Genomic DNA, 21,722 nt, shown 5'->3' with positions numbered 1-21,722 from the left:
CTAGACTTCCTGTGTAACAGGGAATATCATATCAAGCAATGAACACAGGACCCAATGAGATAGCCTATTGGATGAAGTCCTTGCCTTGCACATCAGTATCCCATATAGGGCTGGTAATTATCCTTGCAGTCCCGCTTCCAATCCAACACCCTGACTGTGGCCTAAGAAACCAGTACAGCATGGCTTAAAGCCTTGGAACCCTGCACCTAAATGGGAGACATGGAAGAAGCTCCTGGCTCCATATTGGCTCAGCTCCGGCCTTTGCAGCCACTTGAGGAATGAATCAGTGAATCTCTCTCTCCTTGCTGTGTATCTGACTTTCTGATAGATAGATAGATAGATAGATAGATAGATAGATAGATAGATAGATAAGAAAACAAATCAAAGAGATGAAGAATCATTAAGCAGGGTGGAACAGGGTGAAACATTGAAACATTTTAAGAAATCAAAGAGGACTCGTTAAAGGCAAAAGGGCACCAGGAGACTGACAGACATGGTGTGCATCAAACACAATGGTGTGGTGTTGTAATCACCAGATATTCCAGTGGTAGTCAGCAAGAAATCTGAGCTCCACCCCCAGGGGCCAGAGTTCTGTTAGCAGCCAAGTGTGAAGCAGAGTTCATCAGGAGCTCTGGAGGTGAATCCAGACCAAATTAAAAAAAAGAAAATGTGTAACCTGCACCAATGTGGCGTCCTACAGGTCCCACCCAAAACTGGTTTGGATAGGCCCCAGCTAATGGCTAGTAGATCAAGAACTCCACCAATGGCACATCGTGCACCAGTTTGTCTAGTGTGAAAAGGTAATCAGACTGCAGGGACAACAGTAAGCTGTGCATGTGCTGAGCTGGAAGATAGCTCACTTCCACATCCGTGTGTGGCACTGGTTCCACACTGACAATTACACCCACTTTGGCATCTTATGGGTCAAAACCGGTCTGGGTGGCCCTCAGACCAGAAGGTTCTGACAAGATCAGCATCACTAACAATCTAGTTATTTAGCACATGTAGTGTCTCCCTAGTGCTGGGAACTGCTTGAAACTGAGGTGGGAACAAGGATGCATAAACAGCAATGCAGCCACAGCACAGGATCACAGGTGATGGAGAGTGGTAAGCCAGGGCTGGGGCTGCGGGGACCATGGTGAAGAGCTCAGACACAAAAGCCTGGTCCTGCAACTGGCTGGAGAGGGTGGTGCAAGTGACTGCAAACAAAGAACCAGTAAAATTAAGCAGTAGACTTGTGGATGACACAACTTAGAATCCTGCCCTAAGGAAAAGAATCTGCTATCCAGTATAGTGATAAAGAGTAAAAGAAGAGACAGAGGCCTAATGAGTATTAGGGAAGACTCCCCTGCACAGGAATAAAATCTCTGCCAACTTCAGAGTTAACTGAGGAATAAATCAAGGAAATGGAGGATATAGAATTTCGACAAGTAGTAATGAGGTTTGTTATCAACAGGGAAAAGCACATCCAGAAATCCAAGGAATTTAAGGAGTCTGTCACCCCAGAATTTGCAACAATGAAACAAAATCAAACTGAATTGCTAGAAATGAAGTTCACAATAGAGCAAAATAAAAAATTTTGTGCAAAGGCTCCATCATAGAATGAATGAGGCAGAAGAAAGAATCTCAGAATTGGAAGATATTTCTTGCTATAAAGGGGTAAGAAGCAAATTCCATCTATCAGTTGCCTAAGGGAGACATACATCACCAAGAAAGATCAACAAAACTATATCTCATGGATTTTGATGTTTGTTTTTATTTTCATATTTTCAAAAACAGTTCCTTTTCTTATATTAAATTCTTCACTGACTCATAGAAGACAGTAGTATAATTTTCTTCAAAAAACTCATTGAGTTTCTATTTAATTTCCTCAGCGACACATTGGGCTTTGGGTAGCAACTTCATGGAGTTGTAAATTTCTATTTTTCTTCCCGTTGTTGATTTTGTATTGTGTCTTTTCATTTAATGGAATGTATAGTAAATCATATTCACATGTGAGGATACAGTGCAGTGTACATCTCTACTTCCAGATCAAGAATGGATTCTCACTGAAACTGTTAAATATTCCATGCCCACAATGATGTTTTTATGACTGGTTATGAAGCACCATTCTATTGCATTACTATAGGGGAAATTAGTGGGAGGAGGAGATTTGGGGAGGTGATGAGGGAAATCCCAGAGTGTATGGAGCTTTAGTATAAAATGATAATAGTAAAAAAAATGGAAGTGAGACCTTGGGGCCTGGGTACAAAGAATGTCCAGCAGCCACCAGCTGCTAGGAGCACCAAGGTCAGGTCAGACTCCATGCTTGGGGCCATGCTTGGAACCACTACAAACTCATGCAATTGCTGCCTAAATATGTTCATGTTGAGGCCACTATCCGTGTAGGTGAGGAATCAATCCTGAGGATCTCCTAACACAGGGTAACTTTTGCTTGAAGCTAAGCCAGGGTACTGAGACCTGGTGGTTTGGAGGAGAGAGACCGGACAATTTGTTTGGGTCAGATTGATATACCAGCCCACTTGTGAGTCCTGTGTAGAACTTGTTACCATCAAACAATGCTGACCACCACACGCCAGTGCAAGTGAGAGCTAAGGCTGGGGACTTGTCTAGCAGGGCCAGATCCTAGTATCTGACAGAATGTTGGATCAGGGGATGGGTCACATTAGGCAGGGCCATGAAACTAAGCAACATACGAGAGAACCATGTTTAGGGATAGATTCTGTGGGGGATGTGTGGAAAAACTAGTCCTGCTTGTTAGCTCAAGAGTTGTGGTAGGCTGCTGGGCTTGGCTGGGCTGTAACCCCGTCAGTGTCTGCTGGAATTGGGGGAGGGCTGGGCTGGGCCAGGCTACAGCAGCCACTGGAAAATGTTGAGGCGAGGGGCCATGCCAGACTGGGCTGCAGCATCCAACCAGCACGTGTGAGGAATGGGGTGGGTGGGGGCAAAGCTGGTAGGGGGAATGTGGGGGGACCAGGCAGAGCTACAACACCTGTGGGCCTCAGGTGAGCTATATCAGGGAAAAGCCAGGCTGGGCTGATGTTCCTACTGGTACAAGCACAGTTCAGAGTGGATAAGGGTTGGTTGGGCTTTGCTACAGAATCAGCTGGCAGATGCTGGTACAGCATTTTATAAATATCCTAGATTGACCCTAAGGTATTAAGTTTAACATATTATAATTAGAATTTTTTTTTTATTGTTGCTTACATTGTATTATGTAGTACAGTTTTATAGGCGCTGGGGATTCCCCCCACCCCTCCTATACCCCTCCCCCCCATGGTGGATTCCTCCACCTTGTTGCATAACCATAGTTCAAGTTCAGTTGAGATTCATTGCTTGCAAACACTTGCCTAGCATAAAGTTCAGCGTCTTATTGTCCAGATAAGTTCAGTGGCCTCTTGGGGAGACCTTCTATGGTCTGAAGATAGGTCTAACAGAGTAAAGATCCGGTCAGTTAAAAGCCCCAACAAGGCCTCAGTATCAATATACAACATTATGGAATTAATTGACATAGTATTGGGTAAACAATATGTTAAAAATTAGAAGTGAACCTAACTTAAGCAATAACATTTGTTAGGATTTATTTCTGTGTCACATTTTGTTCCACTGAATTTTCTCATCTTCATATTTGCCCTCACCCACTAATCAATCTTTGATTCAGTAATTCAGTCTGTCTGTTCCTCATCAAATCACATCTGTTCTTCTTAAAACTCATTTAAGCAGAATGTATTATCCCTAATATCCTATGAAAACGTTATGAACTGCAATGTAGTTTCAGACAGATATTTTACGTGGATAATGCCTCATGACAAGAACATTCATAGAATAGTTTCACATCACAATCTGAGTATCAGAATCACAGTTAAAATTTTTCCAAATAATTTCCGAGGAAAGTAACGTGGCTTTATAAGTAGTGCTTCAGAATGTACAAAGTCCGACCTTGTTGTATATCCAGCCATTCTCTCCCAAGTTAGCATTATTTCACATACACCCACAAATGAAAAATTTCAACAAATTCATTTGAGATCAAATACATAATTGCATTTGCAGTGAAAATGAAGAATGCCACCATATGGCATCTATGATTTTTAGAGTAATTTAAAACTTTGTAATTATCAATTTTTCTACTTTTCATATCATATTATCAAGTTTATAACCTTATGGAGACTCACTCCATTTGCCAAGCAATTTGGGGAATTTTCCCCGAAATCTTAGCAGTGAAATTAAATCACATTTCAGGCTACATTAACTAAAAATGAACTCACACCAAAATAATGATTGTATAGACAGATGTATCTGAAAGCATCTCAGTAATTCATAGCTAATGAGTAGCAAAGCAGGGTCAATTAAAATCTTTGTTACATCATTAGCAGAGATTTGTCTTGAAGCTTTTGTAGACACCACGTTCGTTTATCCAGCTGGATAACTATTCCCAGTGGGAGGACAGGGAGATTCTCCACAGGGCACAGACCAGTGACGGCATGGAGATAACGTGGATCTGTCTGTGGTCTCAGGCCCAGAGGTGATGTACTATCTACTAAAGCTTTGTAATTTCCAGCCCTTACAAATTCTACTGTTTGTACATTTGTTTGGTTTCTGGCAGAGATAAATGTTGTCACTCCCAAAATCAAGTTAGACTTCGTATAATGATCGTATACCTGCAATGGAATAAGTAAAACAATACTAATAAGTTTGAAAATCTAAATCTTCTCTTGAATATACAAATAATTAAATTCTTGCCTTTGCAGTCTTAACAATTGATTTTGAAATACTATTTGATAATCAGTTCAGGCTATGCCAATTGTCAAATGCAATTTCTGCAATTAGAATATATTTCATGTCGTAAGTAGTTAGGTACACAACCTACATAAAGCTTCAAAAATCGACATGTGGCATAAACCAGACTGCTCTGTTTCCTAAGTTCTTCTTTGAATGCTTCTATTCACACATTCAAAAAAGCTAAGACAGAAATATTTTGTATTGCTGTGTTTTATGTGTTCAGTATTTGTGGATATTTGCTGCCTTTTAAGATGATTCCGAAAATTCCGTAGTATATTATACAAAGCACGTGGAACAGGATCTGCATGTGTGTTGTCTAGTAATCATAAGCGTTATTTTTACTTTTGATGCTAGTTAGCATTTTGCTTAGGCAAGCCTCATTGTCAAATATGAAGTAACATTTCCATTTTGTAGAGACTAAAACAGAAATGATTTTTAAAATAAATTTTCTATGTGTATTTTTATTTCAAAAATAGACGGAAAAAGAGAGAAAAATTGATTTCATCAGATGGTTCACTCCTCCAAAACTCCAAATCCCTGGGGCTAAGCTAATCCGAAGCCAGGAGCCAGGAGACCAGGTTATCCATTTGGTAATGAGCAGTCTGACTGTGCTGTTCTTCCTGCTGCCTTCAGGAAGAACAGCATCAGAGTGTTGGAAGAATAAACCGAGACAGGACTTGAACCTATTACCTTGACTAGAGGCACATAGGCATTGGGTTTTGTGGCATGTGATTTAACCTCCCATTGAAAGACTTGCATCCTATCATGGAGTGCCAGCTCAAGTCCCAGTTAATACACTTCTAAGCAAGCTCCCTGGCAATGGGCTGAGAGGCAGCAGATGACGAGCCAAGGAGCTGACTGTCTGGTTCTCCCACACACACCCGGCTTAGATTCAGATTGGACCAGCCTCGGTTCTTGGGCAGGGGGCACCATCCTGAAGTTACATGGGCAGAAGATATCCTTAGCCCTCTCTGCTTCCCTCTCTTTATGTCACTGTGCCTTTCAATGGTGTGAATGAACCTGTTTAAACACAAAGGAACATAGATTCAATGTGAGAACTTAAATCATCATTAATGTACTTTTTGAAATAAAAAAAATCTACATATATATACTATTGAATGTTATATGCCCAAAGTCTACTCTATCCTCCAGCATATAGGAAACATGAAATATCAGTTGGTAAGTAACAGCCACGCATTGCATGCTTATGTTTATTTTGCCCACTCTCGGCATTTACAATACTTCTTGAAGTCTTATATTCTTCAGAAACAGAATGGAGAGATGACTTTTCGTTAAATAAGAAATGTTAGTCTGAGGGTCAGAGTTTAGAATGATATAACATGGAAATAATCGCTTTTAATGAAATGCTGGATTTACAAATGCAATAAAGTTACTCTTTAAATAAGGTGAATTTTTGAAAAAGAAACTTCTAATTTCAAATGCTTTCTAAACTATTCTTTGTTGTTTAGTACATTATTAAATATTAAATATTAAATATTCTTCACTGGGATGGGGGCAGACCAGACTGGGCAGAGCTACCACACCTGCGTGCCTCATGTGGACTAGATCAGGGAAAAGCCGGGCTGGGCGGATTATTCCTACTGGTGCAAACAAAATTAAAGTGGGCGAGGGTTGTTTGGGCTTAGACACAGCATCAGCTGGAATCTGGGAGTGGGAGAGGCCTGGGAGGGAAATAGTGGGCTCATCCCTCTTGGGTTACCACTTCCACAGGACGACATAAAACTAAGATAGCGGCTGGGGTGGGATGGGGTGTGGGACAGACTGGATTACTGCTACACTTACTGGCAAACCAGGGTAGGGAGTGGGCCTGGTGGGGGTTATTGTGGGTCGCTCCAACTAGGCTGCAGCTCCCACTGGTTTATGTGAGGGCCAAGTATGTGCTGGGCAGAACCAGGCTGGACTGCAACACCCATTGGTTCCAGTGGAAGTTGGGAGTGAAAACAGAACCAACCCAGCAATTGCAACCACCTGATTGCACCATGGCTGATTGGAGCCATGGACAGTGCCAGGCCCTGTACTAGTTAGCACATACAAGAAGTTTCTTTGGAGATCTTCCTAATCTAAATGCTGGACTCAGAACCCTAACCAAGAAAAGAGAGAAGACAGAACAGATCAACCAACCATCTCAGCTATGATGGACTAGGTCAATCAGTGGATTTTTCAAAGACCTCATAGTGCTTGGAGTGGCAAGATTGACAGCAATTCATAACTGTTGCAATATCAAAACCACTTGAGCAAGAACCTCAGAGCATGCCCTACATCTGGGACCTGGGTAGGGTGGGAAATTGGGTGGGCCTTCTCCCTTAATACCCGCCTTTAAACATGAAGGTAACAATATGGAAAACATACTAGTATTATCCACTTTCCTGTAGCCCTTGAACCTTCTTACCCTAATTAACTATGTAAAGAATGTCAAAATAAAATTTTATAAAAAAAAAAGCAATATGGAAAATGCATGCCTAAAAAAAAATTAAAATAAATAAATAAATAAATATTCTTCACTGAAAGATCTGTGGGATACAATTAGAACAAGTGTACAATATTATGTATTTCTATAAAGCCAAAAATTACTTGAGATATTTTCTTCTGTTCAGTTTCTTTCAAACATCAGTTCTTCTCTGACAATAGTATAGAAGCTATGTGCTAATTAATTATTTCCACCTGAATGGTTTGTCTTTCATGATATTGTCTAAATCAAATAGTAGATAATTTCACTGCAGTTGTGGGAGTAATTTGCTTACTGTTCACATTTTACAGCTTAATACTGATTTGAAGCACAAATAGTTTAGATCACAAAAAAACACCAGCAGAAATACCACTGCAAAAAAAATACTAATTAACATACATTGAATTATGTACCTCTTGGACTTAGGGAACACAAAGAAAAATGAAAATCTAAAATCCATTGCTTAAACATGAAGAAATTCTACTTAGTTTCTTTCTTAGTATTTTTCCATATATTTTATTATTATGTATTTCTAATAAAATAATATTACAGTTAGCAGATGCAATTTTCTGGATATAAATAAAGTAACTTGAAATCCTAAAGTTAATTTGAAACCTGAAATCTTATTATGTCATTCAATTAATTATGAACATTTCTTCTGAAAATATTTATTAGGCAAATACTTTCTTCTGGGTATTTTGCTTGGCTGTGAGCACAGGACAGCAACCCCAGGAATCAATGGAAAGGACAAACATGGCGCATCAAATTATGTGTGTTGTGATTACCACATTCTAGCAGACCTGGAATCCTGGAAGTGGGGCCGTTGATGAAGTCTTATAGATACCCACACAAGACTTCCCATGAAGGAAGTGAGCAGGAAGAGTCACAAGTCCTAAGCAGAGTTTAGCACAGGGGTGGAGAAGAACACAATTCATTAGGGAAAGACAAATCATTCAGTTGATCACAGTCTTCAGGGAGAGCCAGCTGGAACGGCGGTGCTGCAGAAGTCATGACTGACATCAAACTCAACGTCGACTTAAAGAAGGTTTAAACTGATCTTCAAATAAAATATTTTTAAAAGCCCATTTTAGTTCAGTATGTGTTTTATTTTTCACATTTTATTAATGAGTTATATACTACCAAATACGGATTTATATTTTTGGGAATAATGAGTATGAATCAAAAGATAATTTTTGTTAGCTTTTTCTAAAATGCCATGCCCCAAACCATTAATAGGTATGTAATTTTTAGCTTAGAGACTTCATCATGAGTTCAGTTTAGCAGCCATTTAACAGTTTAGTGAAATCTGTGTTATATTTCAGTTTAAATCCCAGTTATTCAAGTCACAAATGTATGACATACTGTTCTTTCCAAATTAATGTAGGAAAATTTGGAGAATTAACAGAAAGACTATTAATATAGGTACTTCTATTCTATCTGTTCATTAGTACTGGCACATTATGAAACTGTCAATCAAGTCCTAAGGAAACATGGAATTGTTTTAATATAACAGTCCTTGATAAACAGTGTAAGAAGCCTGGGATATTCATTAATAATAGGCAGGGCAATATCAAAGTTGGTATATTTCCCTCCCATGTCAAACATGAAAACATGAAGAATCATTTTACATTACACAAATGCATGTTCATAAAATCCTGTAATAAAATATTCTGTGTAAGATGCAGAGAAATTATTGTCTGCAAATACAAAGAGAATTTAATTTTATATTTTCATTTCAGGTAACTAAAACAGATTTTTTAGAATGCTTTTGATAAATGATGCAATGGATTCCCTTAACAGTTTCATCAACTAACCTTGAGTGTGATAACTAAGAAGTGAGGGGCCTCTGTGATTCTAAAGTGCTTTCTATGGAGCATGGTTTTAAATTATCTATGCCTTTTTGCAAATTAATGAATAGCTCTACCTTCCCACTGTGCCCTACAGAAGTCTCTTGCTTCCTCTGCAAATTGTGCTTGCCACTAGATGACTTATCGTAAAGCAGTTTTGTCTTGGTAATCATTTTTCACTCTGTATGGAATGGATGATGATTTTATAATCTATGAATCTTAAATGAATATTTTAACATGGAGCATAGATTATTTTTCATTTGAATACCAGCTGCTTTGCATCTAAACTTGTTTGTTCAACCTTATTCCGATACGTGAAAGAAATCATCCATCATTTTCCTTCTTGTGTTAAAGAAAATGTACATGAGTTCATCTGAAATAGCAAAATCATGGTGTGTGAGTGAACGGCAAGGTATTTTTCTGTGAAGAGTACCAATGTAGAGTGTGGGAATTCTGACACAGTGAGTTAAGCTACTGTTTGGGATGTCCATTATCCAAATTAGTGTGTGGGACAAGTTCATTTCAAAACCAGCTTGCTGCTATCATTCCCCTCTGTGTGATCTGGATGCCTGCCACGCTGATGGGAATCCCTTGTGGGCTCCAAGAGGCTCATATGTTGGGGTTGGCCAGTCCCCGCTGTTGGAAGCATTTGAACAATGAAACCTGAGACACGAAATCTGTCTCCAACTCTCTCATTGTCATTTTTCCTTTTAAGGAGACTATCATCACTGAATTAACCAACCAAGATGCATGAGAGAACTTAAAAATTCCATGGAAAACAGAACCTATAATGGACTAACCTTAGGAGAAAAAAAGTTAAAATTTGTGCACACAAGGGGTGTTCAAACACATTTTGAAAGTGTAAAAAGAAAGAACTGTGTATCGATTTAAAAATTACCTTGAGGCAGAAATCAAAGATCTGTGGCAAACTCTTTGTGATCAGCAACAAAACCATTTGGTATTCCTTGTTTTCTGCTGCTTCTTAAGTTTCGTTTTGCAGTCTAAAATTTTAATTCAGTGTTCACGCCATACAGTGTTATATTTTGTGGCATGGAAAATTTGTAAATGAAAAAGGTAGAAACTCAATTGTCATATAGTTTTCAACTAAGTAATCAAATGTTTACCATTACTTGAACAAATATATACCTGTAATGACTATAGTTACAGGTGTAGAGTCAATCTCAACTGCTTGCTGATTAGATGTTGTGTGTAATTTCCTAAATGAAATATTCACACTCAATTAGTTCTATTTTCATTTACACCTAAGTTCCAAAATCAGTACAGTACTCAGGATTTACTTAAAATATTATCTTCATGGGAATTCAAGGCAGAACTTCAGAGTTGATTGTTTTAAAGTCCTTCCAGTTTGTTTATGTAAAATATATAGTTATATTTATTATTCCACTTGAAAACTATCTGAAGAATCAGGTGAGATACTAAATTCAAGATTTTGAGACCAAAGCTGATTTTTGGAAAATGCCGTGCATATACTGCACTTTACATGTTTTTTTTTTCTTTTTTTTTTTTAAAGATTTATTTGTTATTATTTTTCATTGGAAAGGCGGATATACAGAGAGGAGAGACAGAGAGGAAGATCTTCCGTCCGATGATTCACTCCCCAAGTGAGAGCAACGGCCGATAATATGCCGATCCGAAGCCAGGAGCCTCTTCCGGGTCTCCCACGCGGGTGCAGGGTCCCAAAGCTTTGGGCCGTCCTCGACTGCTTTACCGGGCCACAGGCAGGGAGCTGGATGGGAAGCGGGGCTGCAGGGATAGAACCGGCGCCCATATGGGATCCTGGGCGTGCTAGGCGAGGACCTTTAACCACTTGCGCCACCATGCCGGGCCCTACATGTATTTTTTTCAAGAGTGTTCCTATGTGTTTATGTAAAAGTTACAACAGAACTATGTATGTTACATGAGCTTTGTGAAGATGTGTCACATTATACTGCATATGCTACAGAGAAGTTATGATATACGTGCAAATACTCATAGCTGGTATGTGGAAAGCTTGCTCTAGTCTTCTTTGCCTCTTGACGTCAATATAAATATCAGACCATGGCCTGGTAAACTACTCCTTAAAAAATACCTAACTGGAAGAGCTTGACTTTTTTTTAGATTTATTTTATTTTATTTTTATCACAAAGTCAGATATACAGAGAGGAGGAGAGACAGAGAGGAAGATCTTCCATCCGATAGTTCACTCCCCAAGTGACCATAACAGCCAGTGTTGCGTGATCTAAAGCCAGGAGTCGTGAGTTCTTCCAGGTCTCCCATATAGTTCCAGAATCCTAAGACTTTGGGCTGTCCTCGACTGCTGTCCCAGGTCACAAGCAGGGAGCTGGATGTGAAGCGGGGACTGTGGGATTAGAAGCAGTGTCCATACGGGATCTGGGCGTGTTCAAGGCGAGGACTTTAGCTGCTAGGTCACCTCGCCAGCCGGAGTAGCTTGGATTTGTAGAGTAATTCATGTTGTAGCCACAGTCATTTGGTTACTTTGCCCTAGATATTTTGGTTCCAGAACTTGCTGTGATGCTATCCTAGTCTGGATGCTAAACTTTCATCAGACAGGAAGTTTAAAAACATGTTATTTGATTTTGTTGATGTCTCTGCACTCTACTGTCTATTTGCAGTGAAGAAGCTTCTGAGCTTGATATAATCTCATTTAGCTAACTTTGCTCTTGTGCCCTTGCTTTTGACATTCTTGTTCAAGAATTCACCAGCTGCACAACTGCCTTCATGCTTCTCCCCTGCACTTCTTACAGCATTTCTTAATATCAAGTCATAAAGTTGAGGTTATAATTAATCTTGTTTCTTTTTTAATATGGTGAAACATAGAGATTTAATTTAATTCTTATACATATAAATCTGTCCAAATTTTCCAGCACCATTAATTAAAGCATTCCTTCAGCACTGCACATACACAGGATTCTGAAAACTCAGTTGACTCCATGTGTATGTTGCTTCCTGGGCTCTTCCAGTCTTCTTTATGTCAGTCCTTATGGCAGTTCTACGCTGCTTGAATTACTACAGCTTTCTAGTGCACTTTAAACTCCATTCTATTTTGAGCTGAGTAGTATTGCATAGTTCATATAGGCATTTAAAAAAACTCCAGCCATCCATTGATGAATATCTGGACAGCTTCTCCTGTTCAGTTACTGTGCGTTGAGCTGCAATGAGCATGAGTGCGAACACAACTCCCTCACCAGGATGATTCCATCTCATCTTGTTGGATAATGCCCAGGAGCTAAATGGTTGCATATGATGGTAGACATATATTCAGATCTTTGAGAAATCACCAACCTGTCCTCCACAAGGTCAGTGCAAGTTGACATCACCACCACACTGGATTAGGGTGCCCTTTTTCTTGATGCTGAGGTACACTGAGGCAGCCATCCCTTTATCCTTCAGTGCAAATCCAAATTGTGTTAGAATTTGCACTACTGATAGCTGAACTAAAAGTTCAGTGTGAAATAATTTAAATTCCTCCCAGGTTCTCCTGGGAGAGTGTGACTATCGCAGAGGCCAAGAGCACCCAAAACACCAGTTTCAGAAGAGGGAAAAATTGCTGGGCACCTGCCTTGCTGGAATCCTAAAGAGTGTATGAAATACTGAGGGATACAACCCTGGCAGGGATGGATCCAGAGCAATGTAAAGCATGAAGGCACTTATCCGATTGTCACAAGTAAGGTCCCACCGCGCTTGAGAAAATCATCAACAGCTGTTGCAGCCCGGAAGCTATCGGACCCAGTGTGGTGATTGCTCAAGTCTCCTAAGTTCTGTTATGTTGGGGCTGCTAGAAATCACCTGTCTGAAGCAGAGACGTATGAGCAGAGTTCGGCAGACACTGCCCTGAGTGTGAGTTATGCCAGCGGTTGTTCTGAACGATTCTAAATCTTCAAGGCAAATGGAACTTCCCCCAGTGCCCAAGCGCGATGTAAGTGTTCTGAGGCCCATGCTGTGGAGTCCCAGCGCTGGCAGCGAAGGAGGGAGTGCCGAGGGCGCGTTCCCAGGAATGAGCCTCTTGACATTTTTCTGGCTGCTTCTGCTGCTAGCTCCAAGAAGCCGTGTCAAACTCCCATGAATGTGTCAAAGGGAGTGAGCACAGCTCTGGGGCTTATACCCAGGACTTGCCCAGTCACACAGCACAGGCTTTCTGTTGTCCACCCTGGAACGTGTCCTCTATCTGGCTCTGCTGGCTTCTGGTAGCAGCAAAACTGCCCCTTCTCCCAAAATGCAGAACGGAGTTCCGCAACAGCTTTACCACGGAACCCTAACCCTGTAATCATTTCTCAAAACAACGTAGCTGCTTCGACCACAGTCAGCTCCCTAAATGGGACCCTGAGTCATGAGACTGCGGGATTCTCCTGTGGATCGAGCTGCTGGTGAAGACAGCCACAGCATATTTGCATATTTTCTTAGCTTTTCCTGAAAAGAAGGTGTTTCTTAACAGACAGCCAGTTTCATATATTCTGCAGAGTTTAGCCGAAAGAACATTATAAACATAAATATTTCATATATATTCATATATATTCTCATGCATATGTATACATAGTCATAAGACATGTTAATATATATATGAATTAGACACATGTGTGCTCAAGTATATAGAAATGATCGATTAGCAAATTAAATTGACCCTTGATACCCTTAATTATCAAAGAAATGCAGATGAAAACACGAGATAGCAGTGCCCACTTTCGTCGCTGAAATCTAAATGATGTAGAACAAGTGTTATTAAAGCGTTGGATAATCAACGCTTTCCCACACTGCTAAGGGTGTGTGAAATGATACCACTGCTTTAAAGGACTGAAAATCTACCAAATATTTATTTAGTAGTAGTGATTTATTTCAAAGAAAGAAATTGAGAAAGAGAGAGAAGTATGTTCCATGCACTGGTAAACTCCCCAGATAGCAACAACTCCTCTCAGTCTAAACCCAGTGACCAAGAACTTCATCTGTGTCTTCCACATGAGTGCGTGTGCCCACACACCAGCCATCCTCCAGGCTTTCCCAGGCCATTCGAAGCAAGCCAAGATTGGACATGGAGTAGCTAGAATACAATCCAGCACTTGCATGCATAGCCAGCTTTAACCGCCATGCCCGACATCAGCCCTATAATCCTCGGATATTTGAATGATCGGCAGTCATACATCCCAGTAGCTCTCCCAGTACAATAAAAATAAAAATGAGCAGCAAGTTTTTTTTTTTTTTTATCTGAACATATACAGCAGCACTATTCTCAACAGCCAAAAATTGGAGCCATCTCACTCACTTTGTTTTGCTGTTAAAATACTTCTATGTCAATAGTATTTGTCCTATTCAGTTTTTGGTAGACTGTGTAAGCCTTTAAGTGGGAAGAGTTAGGAAAGTCTGACTTCTAAATTCTTACTTATGGGAAAACGTTATGATGTGGCTAATATTTCTTTCTGTGTGCATGCAAACGTTTGTGTAGCCATCTTAGAGTTGTTTAAAAACTGACGCTGAGACCAAGTCCTAAAAATGAAATGCCATAGTATTTGTGTAAGATTGCAATGGCTCTCTGAAAAGACTACTGAAAAAATCTTCATTTTTGATGAGATTAATAATATTACAAAAATGCATTTGGCTAAGTGTTTCCAGATATTCTATTCCAATATAGAAATCAATGTTTCATTCTGAAATGTGTTTTCAAATTTTTTTATTTATTTTTGTTTACACATAACATTTTGTTTTGTAAGTGGCGATTAAAGACGATTCAACCTGAATTTTCAGTTCACGCTCCCTAGGGCTAGCAAGATTTCTTGTAAGTTGAATGAGAGTTGTATTTCACAGATGCCAGTGAGTGTCAAATACCAGCAGAGGAAACGCACTGGGTCCTGAGATTCTCACAAGTTATTCTTCCAAAGAAGCAAGGACGTATTTGTTTATAGCTTGAACTGTTTGTATTTTTGTTTTTGTTTTTGAAATTATATTTGCTGTCTACTACACAGAGGAAATGCTTGTGTGTTCCCCCAGGCTGAGAACATGTTTGATTCGGCACATTGTAAAACATCAAGTCTCCTAAATATGCTTCATTCCTATATTGCAACCTGATGCGTATGGAAGCCTCTTTTCTTCCTTCTCTGAGTGGCACTAAAGAAAGTCAGGAACAAAGAGCCCTGAAAGAATGCATTTGGATCTCTGTTGCTTTTTCCATGAGAAATTAGCTCCTTGACTCTAACCTGGGAAATTGTGCCTTATGCTAACATTTGTGAAGTAGTAACAGGCTAATTAATTACCTTATAAGATCTTTATATGATCCTTATAATTACTTTAAAATCTTAGACTATCCAAAGTTCTCCTTACAAAGAATTCCAATGTAAAACTCTACTATTCTAGCACAGGAAAGCAATGGAAACCCTAAAAGTCATTGATATTCAAGCGTTTAAATATTCTTTTTTCACAGATCCCATCTAATACACAAGGCATAAGTATGGTCTGATCTTTTATCTTCTCTTTCTAGTGATCTTGCATGTTGAGGTTGCAGGCAGTTCTGATTACTGGGAATCCTGGATGGAACAAAAACTGAATGCACCCAGCTGTCTGTCCTGCACAGAGTGGCTGCTGTCCATGTTTCTGGGCCTTCTTTATTACATCAGTTCTTTCAATCTCTCATACAACTGGCATTTCCCATTTTAAAAAGGCTAATTAGACCCTACAGTTTGTGTTGTCCTCTTGATTGAAGATCGGTCCCACTCTCCAATTAGAAAAACGAGGCCTGCCGAGCCTGTAGATTTTCTATCTGTTTCCATTGATATAGATGTGCTGATACTTATATCTGGGTTTTGTGAGATGATGTGTTTCTATCTGTGCTCCGTTATACTCTTATCACCAAAACACTTCATAATAAATGCGATTCATGATTTACATATTCCAAAAAGCCATTCTGCAGTCCTCTGTCTTTCTCTGAGCGATACTGGAAAAGTTAAAATGATTTTGATACTTTCATCATAGTTAAATACAATCACACACACATATATATGTAATGTACACATTACTTGGAAAATAATGTAAAAACTATTATCCAAAGTCACAAAACAGTGTTGAGATTCTAGACAGAAAGTAGTTCAAAAGATTGAATAATCATTTTCATATATATCCTCTAAATATGCTCTCTAAATTTTATCCTTAATATCCTGGTGCTGAACTCTTTACCAGCAATCCATATTGTTTGAAAACTTACATCGTGGTTGAGTCAGTCTGCAACATCAAATTTATACTTTGTTTTGAAAACTAGAGATTTATTCATTATCAAGCTAACAGAAAAGCAAAAGTGAGATTCAGTAGAACTAGGATAAGAATTCATATCTGTCACATAATCAAGACCGAGTCAGTTAATAATAGAAAACCATTCACTTTCACAAGCTATGTTCTCAAACATATTCATATAATACATGGTCTAAAAACTTGAGATATATTCACATACACCTGAATGTAAAACAAGTGTAGCCTGTTAGGGCAAGGCCCTTGCATTGCTCCTTGCCTGTTTTGTGCTATAAGAGAACACTTGCAGTTGCCCATTTTATACTGAGTGGAAATATATCAGTTCCTAATTCTGGACACTGACAATCTGATGAGCAACTTCTTGTTGAATCATAATATGGGAAAATTAGCACATGATGCAAAGAAAATATAAGGGCAGGTGAAATAGAAAGCCATTGCCCTCATCATTAGCTCATGGATGACAGTGGAACCTGAAGGCCCAGTCACTACTTAAGAGGGAATAATCAAGAATTGATTAAATGTTGAGTAAATCATGATACTCTCTAAAAAGATGGTATAAACCAGGAGAGAAAGAAATTTAGAACAGCATCAATTCAAGAATTCTGATTTGGCCATGCGAACTTCAGAATCCAGTAAGACATGGGGACATTTGAAAAAACTGATTGAATTCTGAAGTCTTTATCATACGAATTGATCAAAACTGAAGTCACACTTCGTGCAAGGTCGTTTTATACCAGCTTTTAGAGATTGATGTCCTGGAAGAAATCCAATAAATATTACCCCATTTCCATTCTAGAATCCAAAATCAATTCAAAAACTTAACCAGAATATTTTCTCACTGTTTTATTTCTAAAATTTTAAGCCTTCTTTTCTTTAATTTTGTTTATGGTTAATGTGACATTCATACAAATAAATGAGATTCATTTACTCATAGATAGCATTCATGAATTATAATGATCAAAGGAAAACAAGAGAAATATTAAAATATGGTACTAATAATTTAATTCTATGCCTTTTAATGTCCAAATCTTAATTCCCATTTTTAATTCTGTTTTTCATGAAATTTTGAAATTTAAATATGAAACTAAAAATATACATTTATTCCCTGCTGTATCTCTTGGTTTTGACAGTCCTGACAATAAGCATATGTTTAAATATTTGAAAAGTTATTGTTTGTATTTTTTTCCGATTTTAAAGAAGAGTCATTTAATTGCTTTACCATATAATCTCAAATACAGTAAAGCACCAACTTTTTTAAACTGTCAAACATTCCTTCTGTCATGAGGATGAAATGTTTTCATTATTTTATAAATTTTGTTTTAAAACAATAAAAATTAGAAGCTTAAATTTTGAGAGAGATATGGCTCTTTGTGCTACAACAGAAAATTCTCCTACCAAGTCTGACACCTTTTATTGACACACTCTACTAGGAACAGATTGGAAACAATCTTTTGTTTCCCACGATTTGTTGTCATTTTAATGTACTGATCTGATGCCATACATTTATAAATCGCTTTGTCCAAACTTGCTAAACTACACATTCAATGCAATTTACATTTTCTGTTTCTCTGGTTAGGCCAAATTTACAGAACATAAGGTAACAGGTAAATCTTAAGAACTTTTATGTTTTGAACTCTCTATGTCCATGAAGTATCTGCGAAGCAAGTTAGGGCCCGAGGAATGGTAGCGCCCTCTGTGGCTACACGAGGGATGGTAGTGCCCTGTGCAGCCACAAGCTGTAAGCAATTTTGACAGCTTAACAAGCATCCATCACACCTGTCCACCCGAAGTAATTCATCACTAAACGTTGCTGAGCATTTGACGTATATACCACTTCCAATAACTACGCTGCTTAACAATGCATTATTATTACTATTGTTATTCATATTAGAAAACACGGGAAAGACTTCCTTCTCCTCCCAGATAGCAGGCTAACTCCTCACACCCAGATTCCCAAAACAGTGAGTCTTCAAGGAGATAGCTTCACTTAATCTATTTCTTAACCAACACATGCAATTTAATTTAATTGGAAAATGCCGTTGGTAAGCATAATGTTTAGGCTTTTAATTGTACTGTTTCACTGGCTCACTGTTTAACAATTTGCTTAACAAAATTCAAGGTAGGGCTTTCTGCACACAAAGCACTTCACAAACAAGTCTCTTGTATCAAAGTCAAAATTGCCAAGGCAGGGGTGTTTGTTTTGCACAGTGGTTAAGACAAACTTGGGATACTTTCATTCCAGATTGGGATGCAGCACCAGGTCCATGCCCTGGCTTTGCTGCTGAGTCCAATGCACTGTTAACACAAATCCTAGGAAGTTGATGGCTCCAGTAGTTGAATCCTTTCTACTCACTTGGAGAACCAGGTTCCAGGTTCCGGATATCAGCCTTTTGCAATACGCACTATAGGAAGAAATTGGGAACCAACAGACAATCATCTCTGCCTCTGATCAAATAAATACCTCAAAAAGTCCATCTTTCTCACTGTAAAACTTCATACCATCTAGATAATATTAAGCTTTTATATCCTTTTGCATACATTCATATATGTTTTTTAAGATTTATTTTATTTTTATTTTTTTATTGGAAAGGCGGATATACAGAGAGGAGAGACAGAGAGGAAGATCTTCCGTCCCATGATTCACTTCCCAAGTGAGCACAATGGCCAATGCTATGCCCATCCAAAGCCAGGAGCCTCTTCCGGGTCTCCCACGCTGGTGCAGGGTCCCAAAGCTTTGGGCTGTCCTCGACTGCTTTCCCAGGCCACAGGCAGGGAGCTGGAAGGGAAGCGGGGCTGCGGGGATAGAACCGGCGCCCATATGGAATCCTGGGCATGCAAGGCGAGGACTTAACCACTTGCGCCACCGCGCTGGGCCCCACATACATTCATATATGTTTTAGAATAAACGACATAGAACAGAGATGGAGACAATATAGGAGAGTGATATCTATATTATAACTCCCATAATATAGCCAAAAAGTGAATAAGATGCTAAATAATGTTAAAATTTTGAACAAATGTACTGGTGAATTTCTTTGCTAAGTTTTGTTTAATGCCTCTACAGGAGTAGTTTCTGTTGAGAACAAATCACATTTACCTCAAGCCTGAGGAGGATGGGTGAGATCAGCACTGATTCCTGTAAGGAATGCCTAAGTGTGAAACAGGAAAAGGTGCTACTTAATTTTTCATAACAGACTACTAGTTATCTCTGATAAAACCCAAAAGGGACAATCTGCTTTTTCACAAATCTTTGATGAATATAGATTGTGATACCGTGTGATTGCATCATGTACCATCATGAAACATTGTCATACGTTTGGATAGCAGCAGTTTGTACAGCATGTGGAAGTTTTCAGAGTATTTTTCAGCCAATGATAATTATCCTCATCTACATTGTGCAAATCAATGATGTTGCACTTAAAATAGATCTGGTATTTTAATAAGCTAAGGAGAACACTTACAAAAATAAATGTTTTCAAAATAAACAATGATTCCTAAGCTGATGATTTTGTGACTTCTTCAGTAAATATTGTTAAAACTGGAAACATTATCAATGAGCTATAACATTTGTTCACATTAGTAGTTTTTTATATGTCATTTGTAGCTTTATTACCTCATCGAATCAAGAGAACAATCAAAATCTCCTAAGGCCAGTTGGATATGCAAATATACGTAGTTTCAGCATATTTTAGAGCTGTGTTAATAAAAAGATATCACTACACTAAATTGCTTAAATGCAGCTTAATCTGAACCGATTTTGTAAAAGTTGTAAGGTGAATGAATGCCAAGCTACTTTTAGATTTAATAGCTTCTGGGACCCTGGGATCTGATTTCCCAATGGGCAATACTCTAAAGGACTGGAAATGCTGCAATCCTTTTTTTCTAGTGAAAAACAGAATTTGAGAATAATGATTCCCAAACAGCAGGAGTGTTTAATTAAATTAAAGCACTGAGTCAGGAGAACAAGAATCGTCCTATTAACATCAAGAGAAAACAAGGTTTGAACATTAGTTTAAAAATAAAAAGCCTTTTGCAAGATAACAGGAACTGAAGTAAGAATACTTTAAATATACTGTTTAATATTATTTGTATCAAATTATAATAATGAAGTACTAACGCTGATGATTACATTTAAATTCAAACTACTAATGATCAAAGTGTAAACTAATTTTCTCCTATGGAAAAAATTTAAATAGTTATTTCTAGTTGAAAGGCACAGTTTTGCAGAGAGAAAAGGAGAGATGGGGAAGTGACATCTTCCATTCAAAGATTCACTACCCAACTGGTGACAAATGCCAGATTGGAGGCAATCGGAAGCCAGGAATCAGGAGTTTCTTCCATGTTTCCCAAAGACGTGGTGCATTTTTCACTATGTAGCCAGGCCATAACCAGGGAGCTAGATCAGAAATGGGACAGCCAGGACACAAAATATTGTACACATGGGATGTCTGCCCTGTGGCTGGAGAATAAGTGTGCTATGTCACCATCCTGTCCCCTATGTTTGTTGCTTTTTTTCCCTATTTTTGTATATTTAATTGGTAAGTAGAGTCATTTCTCTATATCTGATATGTATGTCGAGTAAACACATAAACGATGAAATTACTCTCTAACATAATTATGTAACAGCATCTCTGCCATCACTCACTCTTAGTTACAGATGTTTGAAGTAGCGTGAGGCTGCATGATAATGTATATTCCATATTTTACTATTCCTTTCAAGCATAAATAATGAAATTATATAACCTAAGGGACACTGCCAATCTAAAAATATCATTATTTTTTAAGTTTCCTGTTGACTTTTTTTAGATAGAAGTTTTGAGAATTATCTCAAATTTATTTCTTGGAATGAGTATTCTAATTTCTAACTGTACTAGTTAGAAATAGTTCTGTTCCTCATTAAAAAGTGTATTCAAAGCATAAGCAAATAGCGTTTACATAAAGGGTATGTAAAGACTATATGGATGATAATAATTATTATTTTCATTGCTGCCAATGGCCTAGGAAGAAGAAGGATAAATGTGTTAAAAACTATTTTGTTTAGGCCACTGGACGCTAAACTCAGCATGATTTTTCAATTCAATAAACAGTGGGAGACAACAAGCAATAATGAGGTACAATAAGATCATTAAATCACTTGTAAAATTGTTTTCTTTTCATTTGTTTTTCTTTCCCCTTTGGCCATTTAAGTCCATAATTGAGTGCTGTTAAAAAAAAATCTAACTAGAATGGAAATCACAAAACTGTGAAACTGGTGTTTCATCTATGTGTCATAAACTAAGAAAGCTCAAACTTGGAGAAGTATCAAGTAAAAATACATTTGTACAGGAAACATACAAATATACATGTTTCTAAGGATTAATAAGCACTGTACTTAATCATTGGAA

General features: G+C 38.3%; 1 long non-coding RNA gene across 1 annotated transcript; it reads right to left on the bottom strand.

Moving 5' to 3' along the window:
* Positions 1-2,597: 2,597 nt before the first annotated feature.
* LOC121147407 lies at positions 2,598-20,765 on the bottom strand. Its single transcript, XR_005882379.1, has 3 exons — positions 20,753-20,765; positions 19,854-19,855; positions 2,598-2,683 (listed from the first exon to the last, which is right to left on the bottom strand). It is a non-coding gene; the product is annotated as an uncharacterized LOC121147407 (long non-coding RNA).
* Between the last annotated feature and the right edge of the window lie 957 nt (positions 20,766-21,722).

The sequence above is a fragment of the Ochotona curzoniae genome, unplaced genomic scaffold (genome assembly GCF_017591425.1).
Source record: "Ochotona curzoniae isolate NIBS_2020 unplaced genomic scaffold, NIBS_Ocur_1.0 scaffold_4506, whole genome shotgun sequence".
In the NCBI taxonomy this organism is placed as follows: domain Eukaryota; kingdom Metazoa; phylum Chordata; class Mammalia; order Lagomorpha; family Ochotonidae; genus Ochotona; species Ochotona curzoniae.
The sequence above is the reverse complement of the archived record's forward strand: the minus strand, read 5'-3'. Positions and strand labels throughout refer to the sequence as shown.